At 43.9% G+C, this 10878-nt stretch overlaps 1 protein-coding gene across 2 annotated transcripts in view; it reads left to right on the top strand.

The window, feature by feature from the left end:
- Positions 1–5343: 5343 nt before the first annotated feature.
- The window catches only part of NGEF (neuronal guanine nucleotide exchange factor), a 248634-nt gene continuing 243099 nt past the window's right edge, over positions 5344–10878 (top strand). Inside the window, exons 1-2 of one of the 2 annotated variants that reach the window (XM_069727764.1) lie at positions 5344–5451; positions 5993–6125. The gene's annotated coding sequence lies outside the window, so the exon portion shown is untranslated. Of the gene's footprint in view, positions 5452–5992; positions 6126–10878 lie in introns of those variants that run through there. The other variant, XM_069727763.1, reaches the window with a different exon arrangement.

The raw sequence follows: 10878 nt of genomic DNA, 5'->3' as shown, positions 1-10878 counted from the left end.
CTTTATTCTTGTGATTTGAGAATTCTGAGGTACGGATTTTGACTGTTTATATTCAAGGCTGTCGTCGGGACAATGCAGTAATTTAGCTCAAATAACTTTGAGCCACTGATGTTACAACGCCATTACATACATAGTGATCAAATTCAAGTCACTACAGGCTGGCCCAAATGAGTACTGGGCATGAGAACTGGCATCAAAGTGGGCAGTTTTCATGCCCAGAAAACATTTGGGCCAGGCTGTAGTTACCTGAATTTGATGTTGGGCATCACTATTTATTGGTGGTGTGAGATCAGTGGTCCAAAGACATTTGACCCACTGAAAAACACCAGATACTTTTTGAAATAATCAAAATCAACTGTCTGTCCCACTTTGATGCCAGTTCAGATGCCGAGAACCAATTTGGGACAGGCAGGAGTAACCTGAATTTGATGTGGGGCAGCCTGATCTATAGTCTGTAGTGTGAGATCAGTGGCCAAATGTCATTAAACCCTTTCAACAATGCCTTGCAGTGCCCACTTTGATGCAAATTTTGTGCTACTTTTATAACCTTTGTAGTTGTTTTTAAGTGTATTCAGGGCACCTTGTTGCATTGTATTTTACTATTGTATTTTTTTATTTTTGTTGTTAAACCTATAAAATGCAGAAAAAAATAAATTACCGAATAAAAAAAACAACTTCAGCATTATGTTTGTGTAGTAATTATTTTGCACACGTGTTTTTGTGCTTGTCTGATGTATGTGTTGCTCATTGTGTCTTGCACTCGCGTGATGTAGCGCTGCGCTCGTTTGATGTGTGCACTATATTCGTGATGTTTATAATATGTGTACTTTTTTGTGTGATGTGTGCTCTGCGCTCGTTTGATGTGTGCACTGTACTCGTGATGTTTATGTTTTGTGCACTTTGATGTGATGTGTGCAGTGCTTGTTTGATTAGAGATTCTGGTGTTTTGCCTGGCTCTTCCCACTTGCTCTGTAGCGGTGGCAAGTGGGGTTCATATTTGTGGGGTTGATGTCACCTTTTTATTGTCTGGTGACATCAAGTCCACGGATTAGTAATGGAGAGGTGTCTATAAGACACCTATCTGTTACTAATCCTATAATTATCTGGTAAGTAAAGACACAGTCAGAATAAAGTCTTTTATTTCAAATAAAACAAAACACACTTTACCTTTTTAATTTAAAAATAGCAACACAGTTATACTCACCTAACGCCCATTCCATTGATGCCCTTGTCTCCTGGAATAAAATAAAAATAAAAAACAACAATATTCCTCACCTATTTGGCGTTCTGTTCCTCTCTGTAATCCATGCCTGGGGATAAAAAGCTTTTAACCTGGATGGTGCCAAAATGCGATCATCCAGGCTGAGAACCTGGGGAATAAGCTGCTGCGAGCACAGCATCAGTGACCAGTGGTGATGTCGTCGAGGTTACCGCCGGTCACTCGGGCTGCATTCCCAGACAGGCCTCTGAACTACAAGGACATCAGTGAGATCCCTGCTAGCACAGTACGAAAAAGTCTCATGGTGCAGAGGTGAGTTCACCGCAGTTTAGCAGGAGAAATGTAGGCCCCTCAAGGCCCCTTGCCAGCCTGAGAATAACAGCCCCCAGTTGTCTGCTTTAGCTTGGCTGGTTGCAAAAATGGGGGCCCATGCCTTATTTTTGTTTAATTTAAAATCATTATCATGATCAGAGGCAGTGTTTGCCATGCTGTCATGCACATAAAATCGAGAGATACACCCGAACTGTTCAGGTTTGCCCATCTCTACTCGTGATGTTTATGGTTTGTGTACTTTATTGTGTGATGCTTTCATGTGATGTGTGCTGCGTTTGTTTCATGTGTGTACAGCACTCATTTGATGTGTACGCTGTACTCATAATGTTTATGATTTGTGCACTTTGATGTTTGTGTGATGCCTTTGTAACACAGGTACACGGATGCAGTGACACAGACGCGCAGAGCAAGTGTTAAACAGTTATTCACTTTATCAACACAAGAATAAACTCCTCACACTGAGAAAACAAGGGAAATATAGTTAAAGGATGAGGGTTAAACAGGATAATAGTACTTCAAGTTAACAGCCTATCAGTTTCAATTATCGTGTCTCGATTGCCTGTTTCTCTCTCAGAGTCCAATTGCTGTCTGGCTGTTGCCTGCGGCTGGTGCTGAGTCTTTTGGCTTCCCCACCTGCGTCAAATGGTTTTTAACAGGTGGCAGCGGGCGATCACCGGTTTTGCCCACTGAGCCTCTGGTCCATTCAACTGCCTGATGGCTGGGAGTCCTTCACAACAACCTGCCGCTTGGCGGGCTCTACAGCCAGGCGTCTCGCACAACAATCTCCCGCTTGGCGTGCTCTGCAGGCAGGAGCATCGCGCAACAATCTCCCGCTTGGTGTGCTCTACCCTGCACACCTGGCGATGGTCCCCGGTCCTTCCTGCACTTGTCCTCTTTTACTGCTGTGCGGACTAATGCTACCCACAGCACGACGCAGGTCCGCAGTCTCACTGCTCTCTGACGGGAGATCCCTCTGCTTTCCCGCACAAAACCCCTTATACTCCTCTGGCTCACCTCGCCCCTTCTCTGCAGATCAAGGGTTTGTTCCGTCTCTATCTCCTTCTCCCTGGCAACAGGAGGTTCGGCCTCAACAGTTCCGGACATGGTGCCCGGTCTTCTCCTCTAAACCCTTGTGTTAAGTGTGCTGCACTCGTTCGATGTGTGCGCTGTACTCGTGATGTTTATGATTTGTGCACTTTATTTGTGTGATGTACAGTACAGACCAAAAGTTTGGACACACCTTCTCATTGAAATATTTTTCTGTATTTTCATGACTATGAAAATTGTAAATTCACACTGAAGCGATCAAAACTATGAATTAACACATGTGGAATTATATACTTAACAAAAAAGTGTGAAACAACTGAAAATATGTCTTATATTCTAGGTTCTTCAAAGTGGCCACCATTTGCTTTGATGACTGCTTTGCACACTCATGGCATTCTCTTGATGAGCTTCAAGAGGCAGTCACTGGAAATGGTCGTCCAACAATCTTGAAGGAGTTCCCAGAGATGCTTAGCACTTATTGGCCCTTTTGCCTTCACTCTGCGGTCCAGCTCACCCCAAACCATCTCAATTGGGTTCAGGTCTGGTGACTGTGGAGGTCAGGTCATCTGGCGCAGCACCCCATCACTCTCCTTCTTGGTCAAATAGCCCTTACACAGCCTGGAGGTGTGTTTGGCGTCATTGTCCTGTTAAAAAATAAATGATGGTCAAACTAAACGCAAACCGGATGGAATAGCATGCCATTGCAAGATGCTGTGGTAGCCATGGTGGTTCAGTATGCCTTCAATTTTGAATAGATCCCCATCAGTATCACTAGCAAAGCACCCCTACACTATCACAACTCCTCCTCCATGCTTGTAAGTAAGTAAGTCTTTTTGGAATGTGGGAGGAAACCGGAGTACCCGGAGGAAACCCACGCAAACACGGAGAGAACATACAAACTCTTTGCAGATGTTGTCCTTGGTGGGGTTTGAACCCAGGACTCCAGTGCTGCAAGGCAACAGTGCTAACCACCTATCAGAGTGATGTGCGTTGTCTCACTCGCACCCATAGGCTTATATGGGTGCGAGTGAGCAGAGACTCGGCCTAGTGTTGGTGACAATCGCAGCATGCTGCGATTTCACTCGCACACTGAAAACGGCAGAGGAAAAAAACGGTTATGTGAGCTGCCCCATAGAAGAATACTGGTCCGAGTGCTATGCGATATTTTATTTTTACTCGTCCGTTTTACGCTCTAGTGTGACTCCGGTCTAAGTGCTCATGTACGTTATTAGAACTATTGATCAAATCATTGGAAGCAATTGAAGGGGAAATTGACACCCTAAAAAATAAGATACAAACCAAATTAACCGCAGACAAGTGCTGCAAATTGAATAAAGATTTAGAGACGAATTTAAATAAGTGGGAAAAAGAAATACAAGATATTAAGATCCATAATTTCCAACCAGGTCTGCATGACTATTCAAAGAATAGAGCCTCAGGTGGCAAGATAGAAAGACAAACTTGAAAACTATATCTTGAGCAACATCCATTACTTCTATATAACCAGAGGAATCATGTGGAGAAAGTTTTTTGCGCTGTAAGTTCGAAGGGCAGTGAGACTGCGCATGCCCCCCCCAAAAAAATAACAGCGCAGGCACTGGGAACGCTAATGAAGGAAGAGGAGGCAGCGCCCGGCGCACAGGGGCCATGAGTGAAGGCTGTGGTGCGTCTGTGTTAGGGGGGAAAGACCTGCCCCCGTGGCGATTTCGAGGTATGAGGGACAAATTTACTTGCTACTTCCCTTATCTTTGTTTTCAGGCTGTAGTTGTGATGTCATAACATGTGACTGATGGAGCTAATGACTGAACTCAGCAGTCTTGCCAAGGTAGACTATAAACATAAGGATGAACGACCTCGAGAAGATCAAAACATCCAACACCACAGAGACACCATCACGTGTTTCTCAACGCAGTGATCCAGAACGCTGCCCCCATCCCTTATGGGAAATATACAAATGCATGTAGAAAAGCCGCAGAGACACCATCACGTGTTTCTCAACGCAAGCTTGCGTTGAGAAACACGTGATGGTGTCTCCGCGGCTCTTCTACATTCATTTGCCAAGGTAGACGGCACAAGCTGCTGAGCCCTATGATTGGTTAAAGTGGTCACATGCGACATTAACACTGCAGCCTGCAAACGTAGATGGAGCCGGAACAGAGAGATTGTTACTGCTGCTGTTCGCCGCTATCCTGCCGCTGGGTCCCGGCGCCTCCGCTCCTCCTCCCGTACTGCGGTGTCTGCTTCCACTGCTGCGCGCTCCTGCCGCTCCATTGCTGGGTCTGGGCGCGTCACCCTCTCCTTCCCTGCAGCGGCGCGTTCCCGGCGCTCTACTTCCGGGTCTGGGCGCGCCAGTGACTCCACTTCACTTCCGGTGTCTTCTTCCTCTTGGGGAATGCTGAGTCTTCCCAGGCGCTCTGGATTTTCCAGTAGGCGCAGGCACATTGTACCCATTTCTACTTCCTGGGGTCACCAAGGTCAGTAATTCCCACAGCCAATCCCGCTTCTGCCTCTGCTATAAGAAGCGGTCTCCCCTGCTTCTAGGTGCCTGATTGTCATAGCTTAGCTAGTGCTTCTGGCCCTTCCTTCCTGTGCTTGCGCCTCATACACAGTTCCATCTGGTTCTGTTCTTGGCTTTGCTTCCTCCATTCATAGTTCCGTTTATTGCCGTTAGGATTTCCCTTCTGTTTCCTTTCCTCCCCTTGTCTTGTTTCTAACGTTACCTTTTGTTTTTTTCCACAGCCTCACTCCGTTCCGATTTCCTGCTCTCCGGTCAGTTCTCAGTCTTCCGGGTTCCCCGTTGGAGCCTTCTTCTCTCCTTCTTGGAGCCGTCCCTCTTGGTACTTCCACCATGGGTAAGTGACCTCTGGACCTGCCCCTGGTGGTAGGTCTTCCCACGGTCCAGAGGGTCCACTCTCTCTCCCTCACTGGACCAAGGAAAATGAGTAACTTTACCTTTATTATTTTTTCCCAATTGTAAGACATTGAGCACAAAAAAATGAAAATGGAAGACCCCTTTAAGAAAGGGGGAGGGGTCCATACACAATTCTTGCACAGGAGCCTTTTGCTTTCAGTGTCTGCCCCTGCAGCAATCATGACCTTTTTAGACCCATAAAATATCCTGTAAATATTATTACATCCTATCTGTCTTTGTATGTGCAGGGAATTCCATGTAGCTGTTGTATTACGTGGTCTGTGGGTTTGTTTGGATGTGTATTTGTTTTGGTGACTGTTTATATCTGCATCTTGTTAGTGCACGGTGACATTCCTTACTATGAGCGCTGGGAGTGGCTGTGCAAATAGCACAAAAGAATGTGACATTACATTTTGTATATTGCAGGGAGCGGTTTGTTCCTAATGTCACCTTTAACCAGTCACACTGTCTCTTTAATTTAGCATTTGCCTGTACACAGCCAGTGCACACAAGATACCTGTAGACCTTTGGTACTGCCGGAGAGCGGGATATCATCACACAAAGAGCACAGGAGAGACAGCCAGTCCCAGCTGCTGCCCCCAGACACTGGACAAGGTATTGTTGGGGGGACTAATCATTGTAGGTACATTTTGCGGACACAATCCTGATGATCTAGGACCACCAATGTTTTACTGCCACCCAGATACAGGTAGATACTCGTCTGGCAGGTGACAATACTCTGTTCACACCAGCACATTGATCATACTGTACAGGTATTGAAACTGTTAAAAGCACATTGGAGACACTGTGATTGCATCAATGGTGTCTGTGCCCCCTGTAATGGATAGTCATAGTGGTCCGGCTGTAGAATCTGACTGTGATTGGTTATTGTTGTGATGTATAATGCTCGGCTGTAATCAGCTATATTGGGGTCTTAGGGTACCCCGAGGGACCCCTACAATTTTCTCTGTGTGACAGGGAGGATATTTAGAGATAGGGATATGGCAGTAATCTGAATCTTTGCCGTAGGTGAGGAAAGCCTAGCCATGACTGTGCAGAGCTTAACGGGGTGTTCTCAAGTTTAGAAGTCGTAGTCTATCCATTGGATAGGGAATAACATCCTGATCACTGAGAGTCCGACCACCTCTCCCAGCGATGAGCTCCATGTGATTGTAGCGGTGGTCAATCGTGGGCACTGCCACTCCATTAATTCTTAGGGAAGTACCAAAGATCAGCCGAGTGCAGTGGTCAGCTATCTTCGTCGGACCTCATTAAAAACTAATGGGGCGGCAGTGCACATGATCAACCACAGCTCTATTCGCATGCTTCTTGTGACTGGCGGGATCTCAGCGGTCTGACGCCCAGTGATTGGGAATTATTCCCTTTCCCTTCCATAGGGTATATCATATGGAATAACTTTGAAACTTGAGAGTACTCCTTTAATATTTTCATATTGTCCCTGAATATTCCAATGGATGTTATTTATGTTGGTAATGAGATGCGTGATGTTTCACGGCATACCTGCATACTGTATTAGGGCTTTATAATTGAACTGACTGTTGTGATGGAATTGTTTTAATGCCATATTGTTGTTTTATACTGTCGCACGGGTTCCTGTTAAACTTGGGTTTAGCATTGCAGAGTAACTGGGTACCTTGGGTCAATCTAATAATTACTGTGTACTGTATTGGGTTGTCATAATCTTACTAGATAATATAATATTGTGTTTTTTTGTAAAGTATATACTAAGTACTGTAGTGGGTCCATAATATAACTGATTATTGTGATTGATTTAATTATAGCTTAGAGGTGTGGTGGGATTTGATAATTTATCTTGGTACTATTATACTGTGGGTTTTAGTAAAAGTAAATTTTGAGTACCGCAGAGGGCTCCTCCTAATACAAGCGGATATTGTGGTTGGATTTGATAATAAATAAGAGCAATTATAGGTTTCTGTAAAGATAGAGTAGACACTGCGTACTTATACTGAGCCCTGTGATAATATAACTAGATATAACTATGGAGTTTCTGTACTATGACTGATACTGATGACAGAATGCAAATAGTTAATGGCACTGACTGGATTCTATAGAGAAACTTCTTCAGTCATTGGGAGATGGTGAGGAACCTCTTAGTATGGGACCAAGACTGCAGGATGACATGGAAAAGGCCAATGCCCTTATGGTCATTTTTCAGTGCGATCCCTTTTTGAGAAAATAGTGATATATGACACTGTAGTCTGTAACTATTTTGTTCAGGTGGGAAAAAGAAATCACATTGCTTTTAAAGTGGTATTCTCACAGCCTTTTGATTTCTGGGGTCTCATGTCTGGGGCCCTCAATGATGCTGAGAAAAGAGATAAAGGAATTGTGTCAGTAGGATCATTCTTCCTAAGCCATCTATATGAGCATGAAGCTTATAGGAAGCTGATAAAATGATACCTTTATATTGCGGTCCGGTGTTTTATTCCAGATAAATCAACCTTTTTATTATTAAGAGCTATGGGTGGGACACTGATCTCCCTGTGACTCTACCTCCTGAAATTATTTTAAAGGAAAGGGGGTATTACCAGTGTTAGATATGTAATGGCTGACAGAACTGTTCTCCTGATCTACATCTCACACTGGTAACATAGTTAGCAAGGCCCAGAAAATACATTAGTCCATCCACATCAGCCTATATTCCATCAGAATAAATCCCCAGATCTACGTCCTTCTACAGAACCTAATAATTGTATGATACAATATTGTTCTGCTCCAGGAAGACATCCAGGCCTCTCTTGAACCCCTCGACTGAGTTCGCCATCACCACCTCCTCAGGCAAGCAATTCCAGATTCTCACTGCCCTAACAGTAAAGAATCCTCTTCTATGTTGGTGGAAAAACCTTCTCTCCCCCAGACGCAGAGAATGCCCCCTTGTGACCGTCACCTTTCTCGCTATAAACAGATCCTCAGAGAAATCTTGGTATTGTCCCTTATATACTTATACATGGTTATTAGATCGTCCCTCAGTTGTCTTTTTTCTAGACTAAATAATCCTAATTTTGCTAATCTCTCTGGGTATTGTAGTTGCCCCATCCCCTTTATTAATTTTGTTGCCCTCCTTTGTACTCACTCTAGTTCCATTATATCCTTCCTGAGCACCGGTGCCCAAAACTGTACACAGTACTCATGTGCAGAATGCCCCCTTTCATTTAAAATAAGCTCTGGAGGCAGATTCTCCGGGAGATCTATGTCCCACCCATAGATCTTAACAGAAAAACATGCATTTCTCTGGAATAAGACATCGGATCACAGATATCAAGGTATCGTTTTATTCAGCTTCCTATGACCTCCATGCCCATATAAACGGCTTAGGAGTCCTGATGGAACTCTGCAGAGCCCCTTTCTTAAGGTCGGTGAGAGTTTCACTTATCCTGTCAATAAATAAACCAGGTCCAGGTGTGAGAACGTGTCTGAGTATAAGATTAGCTTATGGCTAAGTATTTAGGTTATTGCCTGACACTCCCCGGTTTTACCTGCACTATTTATAAGACGGAGCAGCAGAGGTGAGTGACTCATGCTTTGTGAGCGTACACTCCTGCAGTCACATGGTCCCTGTGCTCACACCACGACGTCTGTGGTATGAATGAACCTAGACATATCTCATTTTGGTGGGTACACAGTATCATCCAGGTGAGGACAGTGTAATCTGGAAATGTTCAGTCTGCAGATCACATTCCATGTGTAATGGTGTAATGAGAACAATTACGTGTCATATTAAAACTCTAATATTGCATTTTTAATTACATTAGTTAGTAATCAAATAACTTGTAACAACGTCAGCCTTTACAGCATGTAGTTTGGTGAGTGGAATTGCTTTGCAGGGTAGCGGTGTCATAGTACAATTGGAGCAAAGCGGTGCACATTGTACATGCCATAAAGTCAGACCAGGTACAGTCCTCCGTGCTCTTCGTACAAGGTACCAAAGTCCTTGTGTGCAGTGCAATATCCATCAAGGAAGTGGCTACAATATTATTGTTTTTGCCTTATATACTGACTTTAGGGTACATGTGATCTCTGTCTCTCTAAAACTTGCCCGTGCCCGTGTTATGAAAATTTTGGCAAATTTTCTCCATATTTTAAACACAAGTTACAGTGTATGGCTACTTCCACTTGTTTCTTAGATAAAGGAAAGGCCGGAGCACAGCCGACCTCCAACGCTGTGGGTGGAGGCCAACATGACAATGGGTTGGAGGGAGTGGGGGTGTTTAGGCAGAGGGGCAGGCCCAAATTCAGGAGATTTATATGGCCACTAAGGGGAGAGGTCCCACGTTGTCCCGCTCTCAGGAGTTAGGGACATTCCCGCCCACCCTTAAGTTCTGGTATTCCTGATTGTTGATTATGTGAGACATTTTCAGGTCATGGTGGCGGTTGGGGGGGTCTTTGAAGTTGTTCTAAAATGGTCTGGGGGATCCATCAGGATATTCTTAAAATATTGCTGTATGAGTTATTGCAGTTTTTTTCTCAACATTTCTAAACCAGTACCCCATACTCAAAAAAATTACATCAAAGCACTCCTCCGACGGCAAAGCCAATATATCCTGCTTGCACCTATTTAAAGCATTTTATAAAAACTGTGATACCAATAAAAGACATGCTGTGTACCCCCGGAGGTACAAGTTCCATAATTTATGTACCCAAGCTCTATAGCATGCTGTAGTATAGCATATTTTACTCTAGAGACAAAGGTCTGCACAAGCCCTTATACAGGGTTGAAAACAAAAAAATAGAATGTTCTGAGAAGTATACTAAAAATAAAATAGCTATTGACTAAAATTTGTAGAAAAATGATCAAGTATAATTCAAAAATAGTAATTTATTGCTATAATGGTAAGGCTAAATCCTGACATCTGTAAAACATGGTCCATATAAGGACCATGATGTATGGACTGATTGTGGGTCTCTTGACCCCAACTCAAGAAGGTCATATATGCCTCTGAGGATCTGAGACCCTTGGCCAGTGCATTCATCTTTGTCCGTACATGATCCGTGATGCACAGATGTCACACTGGAATAGAGCCCATGACGTGAAGTGGAATTAGCGAATAACCTTACAGGGCAGGATGAAATGCTGCCCGAATGTGTATTAATACTTTGGTCACACAGGCTGACAGCTGAAAGAATAATAGTCTGTGAATAGTAGCTGATAATACTTGAAAAAAAGCAAAGAGAAAGTAGAGAGACTCTGCTTAGAGTCATGAAACAGAAACGGATCAGGCGCATGAAATCCCTTTAGTCACAGTGATTACAGTCAGTTAGTTGACAGCAGTGTGGTTTCTTTTTGATCCTGGTATTTGTCACTGATCCTGGTTACGTCTCTATATGC

Source organism: Ranitomeya imitator, chromosome 5 (genome assembly GCF_032444005.1).
Source record: "Ranitomeya imitator isolate aRanImi1 chromosome 5, aRanImi1.pri, whole genome shotgun sequence".
NCBI lineage: Eukaryota > Metazoa > Chordata > Amphibia > Anura > Dendrobatidae > Ranitomeya > Ranitomeya imitator.
Note: the sequence above shows the minus strand (reverse complement) of the source record. Positions and strands in the feature narration are given on the sequence as shown.